Source organism: Arachis ipaensis, chromosome B2 (assembly GCF_059453495.1).
Source record: "Arachis ipaensis isolate K30076 ecotype BB chromosome B2, ASM5945349v1, whole genome shotgun sequence".
NCBI lineage: Eukaryota > Viridiplantae > Streptophyta > Magnoliopsida > Fabales > Fabaceae > Arachis > Arachis ipaensis.
This window is the reverse complement of record NC_142437.1, coordinates 62,559,117-62,574,126: the sequence shown is the minus strand read 5'-3', so window position 1 is coordinate 62,574,126 and position 15,010 is coordinate 62,559,117. Positions and strand designations below refer to the sequence as shown.

At 36.7% G+C, this 15,010-nt stretch overlaps 1 non-coding gene across 1 annotated transcript; it reads left to right on the top strand.

The window, feature by feature from the left end:
• Positions 1–8,826: 8,826 nt before the first annotated feature.
• Positions 8,827–8,934, top strand: LOC148574111 (small nucleolar RNA R71). The gene has a single exon (XR_015906363.1). It is a non-coding gene; the product is annotated as a small nucleolar RNA R71 (small nucleolar RNA).
• The last annotated feature ends 6,076 nt before the right edge of the window (positions 8,935–15,010 follow it).

The following is a 15,010-nucleotide window of genomic DNA, read 5'->3' as shown; positions in this document are numbered from 1 at the left end:
CAGCCACATAAGCGCGCTGGCTTCTCGTCTCGACTCTGATGATTAGACTTTTGTGTGGTTTAGAATTCACAATAAATTCTCGTTGCAATATAGTTTCTAAACCAACAATAGTCCTTTCATACAAAAATTTTGTTTGTCACTAGTACAAACTCCTAAATTTATAAACCGAAGTATTGAACCTCGGGTCGTTCTCCCTAGGAATTGCAACAAAGTGTTTTGTTATTGATTATGAGTTGTATTTTGGGGTTTTGGATAAGAGACGTGAAATGTAAATGACAATGAAAATAAACTAACAACTAGAAAGCTCTTGGCAAGGTTGTGAGAATTAGAAGTCCTATCCTAGTTATCCTCCTCAATTGTGACCAAAATTGTCTATTGCTACCACTTAGTTAACATCTAATCATGGAGGAAAGTCAAGTGGATGAATCAACTTGATTCCACAAGTCCTAGCCAACTCCCAAGGGAAAGACTAGCGTTAGTGGTATCCAAATCAATTAGCAACTTCTAATTATCAATCAACAAGGGAATTAGACAACTCAAGCATCATTAATTACTCTACCAAAGCCAAGAGGAATAAAATCTATACTAAAATCCAACCAAGCATTTTATCAAACACTTGGAAGGCATAAAAGGAAAGCAAAGTAAATTGACAACAAAAATAGAATCTAACAACAATTATGGCAATGAATTAACAACAACAATCAAAAGGAACACAATTATTATGAATTACCTCTAATTGAATTGAAAGAGAAGAGAAGGAACAAAAGTAGATCTACAACAAAGCATGGAAGCAAAATAGAAGAGATTACAACAAAAGAATAAAGGAAGATGAATGTAACAACAAGAATTGAGAATCAAAAATAGAAGAAGGCATGAATTGAAACCTAGATCTAAGAACTAATCCTAATCCTAATTCCTACTCCTAGAGAGAAGTGAGAGTTGTGTTAACCGCTTCAGCCCAAAGGAATTTTGGAACATTGTTCTCACAAAGCATAACTCTTGTCATTTCTTGTATGCTTCTATTTCTTCTTTCCACCACACCATTTTGTTGTGGTGTCATTGGACAAGAGAAGTTGTGAGATATTCTAAATTCCTCACAAAAGGATTCAAATAAATTGTTTTCAAATTCAGTTCCATGATCACTTCTTATAGAAGAGATCTTCAAATCCTTTTCATTTTGAATTTTCTTGCAAAAAGGTTCAAAGGCCGAAAAGGATTTATTTTTGTGAGCAAGAAATAAAACCCAACCAAACCTAGTATAGTCATCCACAATCACTAAACCATAATGTTTACCACCTAGGCTTTGAGTTCTTGTTGGACTAAATAAATCAATGTGTAGCAACTTAAGTGGCCTTTTAGTAGAGATGTCTTCCTTTGGTTTAAATGAACTTTTAGTTTGATTTCCCATTTGGCAAGCATCACAAGTGATGTCTTTGTCAAACTTTATCAAAGGAAGACCTCTTATTAACTCTTTCTTTACAAGTTTGTTAATTTGAAATATACTTGCATGGCCCAATCTCTTGTGCCATAGCCACTTTTCAGATTCTTTAGAATGAAAACAGGCTACATTTTGATCTTTTAGTTCATCAAGGGTAAGTCCATACACATTATTACAACGCTTGGCAACAAAAAGCACTTCATTTGTCTTTTCATTTACAACACAACATTCAAGTCTTTTGAAGGTCACTAAATATCCTAAGTCACACAGCTAACTTATACTCAAAAGATTGTGCTTTAAACCACATACTAAAAATACATCATCAATGAAAGTAGATTGTTCATTACCTACTTTTCTAACTGCAATAATTTTACCTTTACCATCATCTCCAAAGGTCACAAAACCTCCATCATACTTGTTTAGTTTGATGAAGTAAGTTGACCTTCCAGTCACGTGCCTTCAGCATCCACTATCCAAGTACCACATATCCTTCTTGTTCTTGGATGCTAGGCAAATCTGCATGAGAAACTTCAAGTAACCTTAGGTATCCTAATTAATTTGGATCCTTTGAAGTTAATCCATCTTGGTTTCTCAAGTGCATTGAAATCACAAACAACTTTGTAAATTTGGTTTTCCATAACTCTCTTTTCAATGAAACATTGTGCATATGAGTGACCAGGTTTCTTGCAATTTAAACAGTGATTTTCTGATGCATATCGCTGAAATTGGTGTGAGTTATTTTTCTCGAAATGATTAAAAGGTTGAAATTTTCTAGTTTTTGGAAGAGGTGCATTTCTTTTTACAAACTGGTTTTTGTTATAATTATTCCTCTTTGCAAATGCATTTTCACCAGAATTTTTGAAAACTTTTGGGCTTTTCAAATATGAGGTTTTGTTGTAAACTGATGGTTTCTTAAAAGCAACCTCATTTTTCGAAATATACCTAGACCTGACCTGTTTAAAGTATGTTCGGTTCTTGGTGAAGGTTCATTTTCACTTGTGTAAACTTCATCAAAATTTTCTTCCAATATTGGAACATATCCAATACCAGATTGTTGGTTGTGGATTTAGTATTTGATGAAAAAGCTACAAATTTCATAGAGGAATCATTACAAACCGCACATTCCTTGGTTATATAACCTAAACCAGATTTTTCAAACAATGGTCTTTGGCTTGTAAGTAATTTGTCCAAGCTACTAGAGCTTTGAGCAAATTTTGCTAAGTCACCATTCAGCCTTTTAATCATACCATTTAGTCTTTCATTTTCAGCAATTAACTCATGAGAAGGATCCACAATGTGCTTTCCTTTTAATTTTTCAATTTCAGATTTTAGAAATCTGTTTTCTTCAATAGTGTCCAAAGCACATTCAGTTTTCTTCACTTTTTCTTTTAAAAAATTATTTTCAACTTTTAACACATCTCTTTCAGATCTGCACTCATTGTACTTATCTAGCAGTTTTGAGGTGTTTAGAGTAAGTAAGATCATCAAAAATGGCATGTAAATCATCTATGGACAGATCATAGAAATTTACCTTAACAAGATTATTGTTTCCCGCCATGAAATAGTCTTTATCTTCAGCTTCAGAGTCTTCTTCCTCATTGGAGTCGTTCTCAAGATCCTCCCAAGCTTCCATGAGCACTCTCTTCTTTTCCTTATTTCCTTTGTCCTCTTTCTTGAGCTTTAGATAGTTTAGCTTGAAGTGTCCAGCCTCCTTGCAATGATGACACGTGGTGCATGAAATCGTGATTGTTCATTCATTGGTAACGGCGCTAAAAACTTAATACGCACGTTCATAATTTTAGTTCTTTTCACAATTTTGATACAACTAACTAGCAAGTGCACTGGGTCGTCCAAGTAATAAACCTTACGTGAGTAAGGGTCGATCCCACGGAGATTGTCGGCTTGAAGCAAGCTATGGTCACTTTGTAAATCTCAGTCAGACGGATTCAAAAGGTTATAGAGTTTTAATAATTAAAAGATAAATAAAACATAAACTAGGATAGAGATACTTATGTAATTCATTGGTGAGAATTTCAGATAAGCATATAGAGATGCTTTCGTTCCTCTGAACCTCTACTTTCCTGCTGTCTTCATCCAATCATTCCTACTCCTTTCCATGGCAAGCTGTATGTAGGGCATCACCGTTGTCAATGGCTACATCCCATCCTCTCTGTGAAAATGGTCCAATGCGCTATCACTGCATGGCTAATCATCTGTCGGTTCTCGATCATACTGGAATAGGATTTACTATCCTTTTGCGTCTGTCACTACGCCCAGCATTCGCGAGTTTGAAGCTCGTCACAGCCATCCCTTCCCAGATCCTACTCGGAATACCACAGACAAAGTTTAGACTTTCTGGATCTCAAGAATGGCTGTCCATGGGTTCTAACTTATACCACGAAGATCCTAATATCTCGGACTCGGTCCTCTGTATTAGATATCTAAGAGATACTCATTATAGCTTGTTTGCATGTAGAACATAAGTGTTTGTCAGGCACGCGTTCATAGGTGAGAATGATGATGAGCGTCACATAATCATCACATTCATCATGTTCTTGGGTGCGAATGGATATCTTAGAGAAGGAATAAGCTTGAATTGAATAGAAAAACAGTAGTACTTTGTATTAATTCACGAGGAACAGCAGAGCTCCACACCTTAATCTATGGAGTGTAGAAACTCTACCGTGGAAAATACATAAGTGATAAGGTCCAGGGATGGCCGAATGGCCAGACCCCAAAAAGTGGTCAAAGGATCAAAAGATAATCCAAAGATGTTCCAAAGATGTAAATACAATAGTAAAAAGTCCTATTTATACTAAACTAGTTACTAGGGTTTACAGAAATGAGTAAATGATGCAGAAATCCACTTCTGGGGCCCACTTGGTGTGTGCTTGGGTTGAGCATTGAGCTTTACACGTGTAGAGGCTTCTCTTGGAGTTGAACGCCAGTTTGTAACCTGTTTCTGGCATTTAACTCCACTTTGCAACCTGTTTCTGGCGTTTTACTCTAGAATGCAGCATGGAACTGCGTTGAACGCCAGTTTGCGTCATCTAAACTCGGGCAAAGTATAGACTATTATATATTGCTGGAAATCCCTGGATGTCTACTTTCCAACGCAATTGAGAGCGCGCCATTTGGAGTTCTGTAGCTTTAGAAAATCCACTTTGAGTGTAGGGAGGTCAGAATCCAACAGCATCTGCAGTCCTTCTTCAACCTCTGAATCTGATTTTTGCTCAAGTCCCTCAATTTCAGCCATAAAATACCTGAAATCACAGAAAAACACACAAACTCATAGTAAAGTCCAGAAATGTGATTTTTAATTAAAAACTAATAAAAATATACTAAAAACTAACTAAATCATACTAAAAACTATGTGAAAACAATGCCAAAAAGCGTATAAATTATCCGCTCATCACGACACCAAACTTAAATTGTTGCTTGTCCCCAAGCAACTGAAAATCAAATAGGATAAAAAGAAGAAAATATATTATAAATTCCAAAATATGAATGAAACTTAGCTCTAATCAGATGAGCGGGACTTGTAACTTTTTGCCTCTTGAATAGTTTTGGCATCTCACTTAATCCATTGAGGTTCAGAATGATTGGCATCTATAGGAACTCAGAATTCAGATAGTGTTATTGATTCTCCTAGTTCAGTATGTTGATTCTTGAATACAGCTACTTTATGAGTCTTGGCCGTGGCCCTAAGCACTTTGTTTTCCAGTATTACCACCGGATACATAAATGCCACAGACACATAACTGGGTGAAACTTTTCAGATTATGACTCAGCTTTGCTAGAGTCCCCAATTAGAGGTGTCCAGGGTTCTTAAGCACACTCTGTTTTTGCTTTGGACCTTGACTTTATCCGCTCAGTCTCAAGTTTTCACTTGACACCTTCACGCCACAAGCACATGGTTAGGGACAGCTTGGTTTAGCCACTTAGGCCAGGATTTTATTCCTTTAGGCCATCCTATCCACTGATGCTCAAAGCCTTGGATCCTTTTTATTACCCTTGCCTTTTGGTTTTAAGGGCTATTGGCTTTTTGCTTTTGCCTTTTGGTTTAAAGAGCTTTTGGCTTTTTCTGCTTGCTTTTTCTTTTTCTCTTTTTTTTTCGCCATTTTTTTTTCTGCAAGCTTTTGTATTCACTGCTTTTTCTTGCTTCAAGAATCATTTTTATGATTTTTCAGATTATCAAAAAACATTTCTCCTTTTTCCTTATTCTTCAAGAGCCAACATATTTAACATTCATAAACATCAAATTCAAAAGACATATGCACTGTTCAAGCATATATTCAGAAAACAAAAAGTGTTGCCACCACATCAAAATAATTAAACTAGTTTCAAGGATGAATTCGAAACCATGTACTTCTTGTTCTTTTGTAATTAAAACATTTTTTATTCAAGAGAGGTGATGGATTCATATTCATAACTTTAAGACATAGACACTTAGACATTAATGATCATGTAATAAGACATAAATATAATTAAACATGAAGCATGGAAACCAAAAACAGAAAATAAACAGACAAGAAGATTAAGGAATGAATCCACCTTAGTGAGGGTGGCGTCTTCCTCTTCTTGAAGAACCAATGGTACTTTTGAGCTCCTCTATGTCTCTTCCTTGCCTTTGTTGCTCCTCCCTCATAGCTCTTTGATCTTCCCTAATTTCATGGAGGATGATGGAGTGCTCTTGGTGTTCCACCCTTAGTTGTCCCATGTTGGAACTTAATTCTCCTAGGGAGGTGTTGATTTGCTCCCAATAGTTTTATGGAGGAAAGTGCATCCCTTGAGACATCTCAGGGATTTCATGGTGAGGAATTTCCTCATGCTCATGTTGAGGTCCATGATCTCTTATTTGCTCTATCCTTTTCTTAGTGATGGGCTTGTCCTCTTCAATGAGGGTGTCTCTGGCCTTAGGTGCCATAAATGGTTATGGAAAAAAAGTAATGCTTTTACCACACTAAACTTAGAAGGTTTGCTCGTCCTCGAGCAAAAGAAGAAAGAAAGGATGAGAAGAAGAAGAGATGGAGGAGATGGAGGTGTGTGAATGGTTTGGCCACTGGGGGTTTAAGGTGGTTATGATGTGTGAAAAGGAAGGAGTGATGGTTTGAATTTGAGTGGGTGGGTGTAGGTGGGTGTATGATGGTTTTGGAAGGGAATTGGAGGTGATTGGTGGAGGTTATTTTGGGGAAGAGAGTTATGAAAAGGTGTGAAGAGGAGAGAAGAAGTGGTGGGGATCCTGTGGGGTCCACAGATCCTGAGGGGATCTTGTGGGGTCCACAGATCAAGTGGGGTCAAGGACTTAACATCCCTGCTCCACTTAGGCGTGTAAAACGCCCTTGCTGTGCAATCCTGGCGTTTAACGCCAGACTGCTGCCTGTTTCTGGCATTAAACGCCCAAATGTAGCTTGTTTCTGGCGTTTAACGCTAGGTAGATGCTTGTTTCTGGCGTTAAACGCCAGCTTGGTGCCTATTTCTGGCGTTAAACGCCAGACAGATGCTTGTTTCTGGCGTTTAAACGCCAGACTGCTTTCCTCCAGGGTGTGCTGTTTTTAATGCTGTTTTTCATTCTGTTTTTGATTTTTCAGTAGTTTTTATGACTTCATATGATCATCAACCTAAAAAATAAAGTAATAATAAAATAAATATAATTAAATAACATTGGGTTGCCTCCCAGCAAGCACTTCTTTAATGTCAATAGCTTGACAGTGAGCTCTCATGGAGCCTCACAGATAATCAGAGCAAGGTTGGAACCTCCCAACACCAAACTTAGAGTTTGTATGTGGGGGTTCAACACCAAACTTAGAGTTTGACTGTGGGGGATTTTGTTGACTCTGCAGTGAGAGAAGCTTTTCATGCTTCCTCTCCATGGTTACAGAAGGAGATCCTTGAGTTTTAAACACAAGGTTGTCCTCATTCAGTTGAAAGATCAATTCAACTCTGTCCACATCAATCACAGCTCTTGCTGTGGCTAGGAAGGGTCTTCCAAGGATGATGGATTCATCCTCATCCTTCCCAGTGTCTAGGATTATGAAATCAGCAGGGATGTAAAGGCCTTTAACCTTTACTAGGACGTCCTCTACTTGTCCATAAGTCTGTTTTCTTGAGTTGTCTGCCATCTCTAATGAGATTCTGACAGCTTGCACCTCAAAGATTCTCAGTTTCTCCATTACAGAGAGTGGTATGAGGTTTATCCCTGACCCAAGGTCACATAGAGCCTTCTCAAAGGTCATGGTGACTATGGTACAAGGTATTAAGAACTTTCCAGGATCCTGTTTCTTCTGAGGCAATGTCAGTTGATCCAGATCACTCAGTTCATTGATGAGCAAGAGAGGTTCATCTTCCTAAGTCTCATTACCAAATAATTTGGCATTCAGCTTCATGATTGCACCAAGGTACTTGGCAACTTGCTCTTCAGTGACATCTTCATTCTCTTCAGAAGAAAAATACTCATCAGAGCTCATGAATGGCATAAGGAGGTTCAATAGAATCTCTATGGTCTCTAGATGAGCCTCAGATTCCTTTGGTTCCTCAGAGGGAAACTCCTTGTTGATCACTGGACGTCCCAGGAGGTCTTCCTCACTGGGATTCACGTCCTCTCCCTCCCTTGTAGGTTCGGCCATGATGGTTAAATCAATGGCCTTGCACTCTCTTTTTGGATTCTCTTCTGTATTGCTTGGGAGAGTACTAGGAGGAGTTTCAGTGACTCTTTTACTCAGCTGGCCCACTTGTGCCTCCAAATTTCTAATGGAGGACCTTGTTTCATTCATGAAACTTAAAGTGGCCTTAGATAGATCAGAGACTATATTTGCTAAGCTAGATGGATTCTGCTCAGAATTCTCTGTCTGTTGCTGAGTGGATGATGGAAAAGGCTTGCTATTGCTAAACCTGTTTCTTCCACCATTATTAAAGCCTTGTTGAGGCTTTTGTTGATCCTTCCATGAGAAATTTAGATGATTTCTCCATGAGGGATTATAGGTGTTTTCATAGGATTCACCCATGTAATTTACCTCTGCTATTGCAGGGTTCTCAGGATCATAAGCTTCTTTTTCAGAAGATGCCTCTTTTGTACTGTTGGATGATTCCTTCAATCCATTCAGACTCTGAGAGATCATATTGACTTGATGAGTCAATATTTTATTCTGAGCCAATATGGCATTCAGAGTATCAATTTCAAGAACTCCCTTCCTCATAGGCGTCCCATTATTCACAGGATTCCTTTCAGAAGTGTACATGAACTGGTTATTTGCAACCATGTCAATGAGTTCTTGAGCTTCTGTAGGCGTTTTCTTTAGGTGAATGGATCCACCTGCAGAATGGTCCAATGACATCTTTGATAATTCAGACAGACCATCATAGAATATATCCAGGATGGTCCATTCTGAAAGCATGTTAGAAGGACACTTTTTGGTCAGTTCCTTGTATCTCTCCCAAGCTTCATAGACGGATTCACCTTCTTTTTGTTTGAAGTTCTGAACATCCACTCTAAGCTTACTAAGCTTTTGAGGAGGAAAGAACTTGGCTAAGAAAGCCGTGACCAACTTTTCCCAAGAGTTCAGGCTAGCTTTAGGTTGAGAGTCCAAGCATATTCTAGCTCTGTCTCTTACAGCAAATGGGAAAAGTATAAGCCTGTAGACCTCGGGGTCAACCCCATTGGTCTTAACAGTATCACAGATCTGCAAGAATTTAGTTAAGAACTGAAAAGGATCTTCTGATGGAAGTCCATGGAACTTGCAGTTCTGTTGCATCAGAGAAACTAACTGAGGTTTAAGCTCAAAGTTATTCGCTCCAATGGCAGGAATTGAGATGCTTCTTCCATGTAAATTGGAATTTGGTGCAGTAAAGTCACCAATCATCTTCCTTGCATTGTTATTATTTTCGGCCATGTCTCCTTCTTTTTCGAAAATTTCTGTCAGATTTTCTCCAGAGAGTTGTGCTTTAGCTTCCCTTAGCTTCCTCTTCAGAGTCCTTTCAGGTTCAGGATCAGCCTCAACAAGAATGTTCTTATCCTTGTTCCTGCTCATATGAAAAAGAAGAGAACAAAAAATATGGAATCCTCTATGTCACAGTATAGAGATTCTTTTATGTGAGTAGAAGAAGATATGAGTAGAAGATGGAGAATCCAAACACAAGGGTGAGGAATGAGTTCAAATTCTTGGGTGAAAAAGGGGTGTTAATAAATGAATGAATAAATAGAAGGAGGTGAGGAAGAGAAGAATTCAAAAATTTAAATAAATAAAATAAAAATATTTTAAAATTAAAGTTAAAATTCGAAGATTAAGCAAGGAAAATTAAGTCAAATTAAATTAAATTTAAAACAATTAGTTAATTCAAAAAGGAATTTTGAAAAAGATGAAGGTGATTTTCGAAAATTAGAGAGAGAGAACTAGTTAGGTAGTTTTGAAAAAGATAAGAATCAATCAAAAAGTTAAGTGGTTAATTGAAAAAGATTTGAAAATCAAATTTGAAAAGATAAGAAGTTAGAAAAAGATTTTGAAATCACATTTTAAAAAGATATGATTGAAAGAGATTTGTTTGAAAAAGATATGATTGAAAAGATATTATTGAACTTTATTTTGAAAAAGATTTTAAAGATAAATTAAAAAGATTTGATTTTTAAAATTAAAGTTGATGACTTGACTAACAAGAAACTAAAAGATATGATTCTAGAATTTAAAGATTGAACCTTTCTTAATAGGCAGGTAACAACTTAATATTTTTGAATCAATCACATTAATTGTTAGCATTGAATTCGAAAATATAGAATAAAAATAAGAAAAAGATTTTGAAAATTAATTTGAAATTTTCGAAAATATGAAAGAAAAATTGAAAAAGATTTAATTTTTGAAAAAGATTTGAAAAGATGAATTTTTTTTTTTGAAATTGAAATTTTGCTTGACTAAAAAAAATTATGATTTTGAAAATCTTTGACTAATTCAATCCAAATTTCGAAAATTAGGAGTAAAATAAGGAAAAGATATATTTTTGATTTTTGAATTTTTAATGATGAGCGAGAAAAACACTAAATTGAAACAAAACATAAGAATTATGAATCAAAACAACTAATGCATGCAAGAACACCTTGAATGTCAAGATGAACACCAAGAACACTTTGAAGATCAAGATGAACATCAAGACTTATTTTTGAAAATTTTTTAAGAAAAGAAAAACATGCAAGACACCAAACATAGAAATTTTCAAACTTTAGACACTAATAATTTAAAAATGCATATGGAAAACAAGAAAAGACACAAAACAAGAAAATATAAAGATCAAACAAGAAGACTGGCCAAGAACAACTTGAAGATCATGAAGAATGCAATGCATGAAATTTTCGAAAATAATTTTTTTAGAAAATTAAAAAGATGCAATTGACACCAAACTTAAAACTCGACTCTAGACTCAAACAAGAAACACAAAAAATATTTTTGATTTTATGATTTTATAAATTTTTTTTGTTTTTTTGAAAATTATTGTGGGAAAAACTAAAAAGAAATTATATTTTTTTTTATTATTTTCGAAAATAAGAAATAAAAAAGCTTAAAAATAAAACAAAATTACCTAATCTGAGCAACAATATGAATCGTCAGTTGTCCAAACTCGAACAATCCCCGGCAACGGCGCCAAAAACTTGGTGCACAAAATCGTGATCGTTCATTCCTTGGTAACGGCGCTAAAAACTAAATATGCACGTTCATAATTTTAGTTCTCTTCACAATTTCGATACAACTAACCAGCAAGTGCACTGGGTCGTCCAAGTAATAAACCTTACGTGAGTAAGGGTTGATCCTACGGAGATTGTCGGCTTGAAGCAAGCTATGGTCACCTAGTAAATCTCAGTCAGGCGGATTCAAAAGGTTATAGTGTTTTAATAATTAAAAGATAAATAAAACATAAACTAAGATAGAGATACTTATGTAATTCATTGGTGAGAATTTCAGATAAGCATATAGAGATTCTTTCGTTCCTCTGAACCTCTACTTTCCTGCTGTCTTCATCCAATCATTCCTACTCCTTTCCATGGCAAGCTGTATGTAGGGCATCACCGTTGTCAATGGCTACATCCCATCCTCTCTGTGAAAATGGTCCAATACGCTGTCACTGCATGGCTAATCATCTTTCGGTTCTCGATCATACTGGAATAGGATTTACTATCCTTTTGCCTCTGTCACTACGCCCAGTATTCGCGAGTTTGAAGCTCATCACAGGCATCCCTTCCCAGATCCTACTCGGAATACTACAGACAATGTTTAAACTTTTCGGATCTCAAGAATGGCCGTCCATGGGTTCTAACTTATACCACGAAGATTCTAATATCTCGGACTCGGTCCTCTATATTAGATATCTAAGAGATACTCATTCTAGCTTGTTTGCATGTAGAATAGAAGTGTTTGTCAGGCACGCGTTCATAGGTGAGAATGATGATGAGCGTCACATAATCATCACATTCATCATATTCTTGGGTGCGAATGGATATCTTAGAGAAGGAATAAGCTTGAATTGAATAGAAAAACAGTAGTACTCTGTATTCATTCATGAGGAACAGCAGAGCTCCACACCTTAATCTATGGAGTGTAAAAACTCTACCGTGGAAAATACATAAGTGATAAGGTCCAGGCATGGCCGAATGGCCAGCCCCCAAAACGTGATCGAAGGATCAAAAGATAATCCAAAGATGTTCCAAAGATGTAAATACAATAGTAAAAAGTCCTATTTATACTAAACTAGTTACTAGGGTTTACAGAAATGAGTAAATGATGCAGAAATCCACTTCTGGGGCCCACTTGGTGTGTGCTTGGGCTGAGCATTGAGCTTTACACGTGTAGAGGCTTCTCTTGGAGTTGAACCCCAGTTTGTAACCTGTTTCTGACATTTAACTCCACTTTGCAACCTGTTTCTGGCATTTTACTCCAGAATGCAGCATGGAACTGGCGTTGAACGCCAGTTTGTGATGTCTAAACTCAGGCAAAGTATGCACTATTATTTATTTCTGGAAAGCCCTGGATGTCTACTTTCCAACGCAATTGAGAGCGCGCCATTTGGAGTTCTGTAGCTCCTGAAAATCCACTTTGAGTGCAGGGAGGTTAGAATCCAACAGCATCTGCAGTCCTTCTTCAACCTCTGAATCTGATTTTTGCTCAAGTCCCTCAATTTCAGCCAGAAAATACCTGAAATCACAGAAACACACAAACTCATAGTAAAGTCCAGAAATGTGATTTTTAATTAAAAACTAATAAAAATATACTAAAAACTAACTAAATCATACTAAAAACTATGTAAAAACAATACCAAAAAGCGTATAAATTATCCGCTCATCAACACGTCACCTTGCTCAAGTCCATCTTTTGTTCCTTTGAGCTTGAACCCTTGTATTTGCCCTTGTTCTTCATCATCCTTCTAAATCTCCTAGCAAAAATCATAAGCTCATCATCTGAAATACCATCACTAGACTCACTTTTTTTTATTCTATTTTTGACTTGAAGGTTATTCCCTTTTACTTTAAGTCTGGGTTTGTGTGTGTGGTTTCATAGGCAAGGAGTTTTCCTCTCAACTCATCATAGGTTATAGGGCTTAGTTTATTGCTCTCGGTTAGGACAGTGGTAGTGGTTTCCCATTCTTTTGTGAGACTTCTAAGGAGTTTTCTCACTAGGATTTGTTCTGAGTAGTTTGTACCCATAGCATCAAGGTTGTTGATTATGATTGAGAATCTCTCAAACGCTTCATCAATGCTTTCTTTATCCTTCAGGTTGAACATCTGTTATTCTTTTCGCAGCATATCAATCCTCGTTTCTTTGACCTGTTTAGTACCTTCGTGTGTAACCTGGAGTTTTTCCCAGATTTCTTTGGCTGTCTTGCATCTAGATACCTTTCGGTACTCTTTAAAGCTGATAGCACAGTGAAGAAGGTTGATGGCTTTAGCATTCAGCTCCATCTTCTTCTTATCGTTCTCATTCCATTCAGCTTCTTCTTTTGGAGTCACCACTCCATCAGCACTTATTTTTAATGGAATCTTGGGACCGCTCATAACAATCTTCCATATGTTGTAGTCAATGGATTGGATGAAGATCCTCATCCCCTCTTTCAAGTAGGCATAGTTCTTTCCATTGAAGAAAGGAGGCCTATTGTTTGACTGGCCTTCAGTGAGGGTGTAGGCAACTGTGGTTGTGCCCAATTTGTTCGTCATTGGATCTTTGCTCCAAGCAGTTAAGCTTGATTCTTGAGACCTTAGATCCTGATACCAATTGAAGGTTGTAGTAGGCTTAGAAAAGAAAGGGGTTGAATCTATGTCTTTCTTTAAGTTACTGAAAAAACCCATTTTTGATAAACTTGCAATTCTGATTCTGTTTGAACTCAGCAGCGGAAATTTATGAGACAATTTATTTTTGTCTCATGAATATCAGAAAACAGAACAGAGCAGAAAGGAGAAGAGCTAACACCATCATCATGTATCCTGGTTCGGTTGCCTTGTGCTATGCAACCTACGTCCAGTCTCCACCACAACAGTAGTAAAATTTCCACTATAGTTAAAATATTACATACACCAATTCCAAAGGATTGATACAATCCTCTCACACTCAAGTTCTAACCTAACTTGACATTGGCTATGCTAATACCTAACTCTTCACTCTTAGTGGTAACCCAACTAAGAAAGGGATACCTCACAGGTATAAGATACAATACACAGACTAACCTAAAGAAATTTGAAAATAACTCTAGGCTTTTCTCTCTAGTGTATCACTCATCCTCATTCAACTCATTGGATTTTACTTGAGCTCTCTCAATATGCCTTTTCACTCAAGAAATTACAGAAAGATAAATATAGAAAAGTAAATTACAATCTGTAAAACATGAAGGAGATTGACTTCATCAACAGCCTCTTTGCTATGTGATAAACTAGATTAGCATATGTCTTATTCAGTTCTTCATTTTTGGCAGAATGCTTCTTTGAAAGAAAATACTGTCCAAGTAGATTAACTTCTTCAGGGAGCTTCTTCACAGAACAAAATCTCAATACTCTAGGTTATCTCTCCTTGTCTTCTGAAAGAACAAAAATCTTCTTTTATCTCCTTGCATGTTGCTGGGTTCTTCTTCCTAGGTCAACTCCTTGAGCATTGTGCTTCACCAATCCACAAACTCACTTTTTCTCATTAATCCTCAGAGTAGAAACTTTACTTCTGACCTTCTCTTGTTGACCGAAAGCCATAAAATATCAACCACAAAAATCTTCCAATGGTAAACTAGATCTGAGCCATTGAGAAGCTACTTAGTCCCCAAGAATCACTTGTGACCGTAGATACACAGCAGTGAAGAATAGAAATCAACTTTCCTTTGTATCCCATTTCGGACTGAGCAGAGAGTTAGGAAGAGGAGAAGAATATATGATGCATGCATAAGGAAATGGATTACCTTTTAGCTTCTGAACTTTTCCTTGATGTGGTTTGAAATAGTTGATTAGACCTTACCCTTTCTTGCCTAACCTTCTCTTTCTTTCCTCTTCTTTGAATAGCTTAGGAACTAAGCACTTTCTCTTACTTCTGTGATTTGACTGAGACAAATAAAAATGAACTT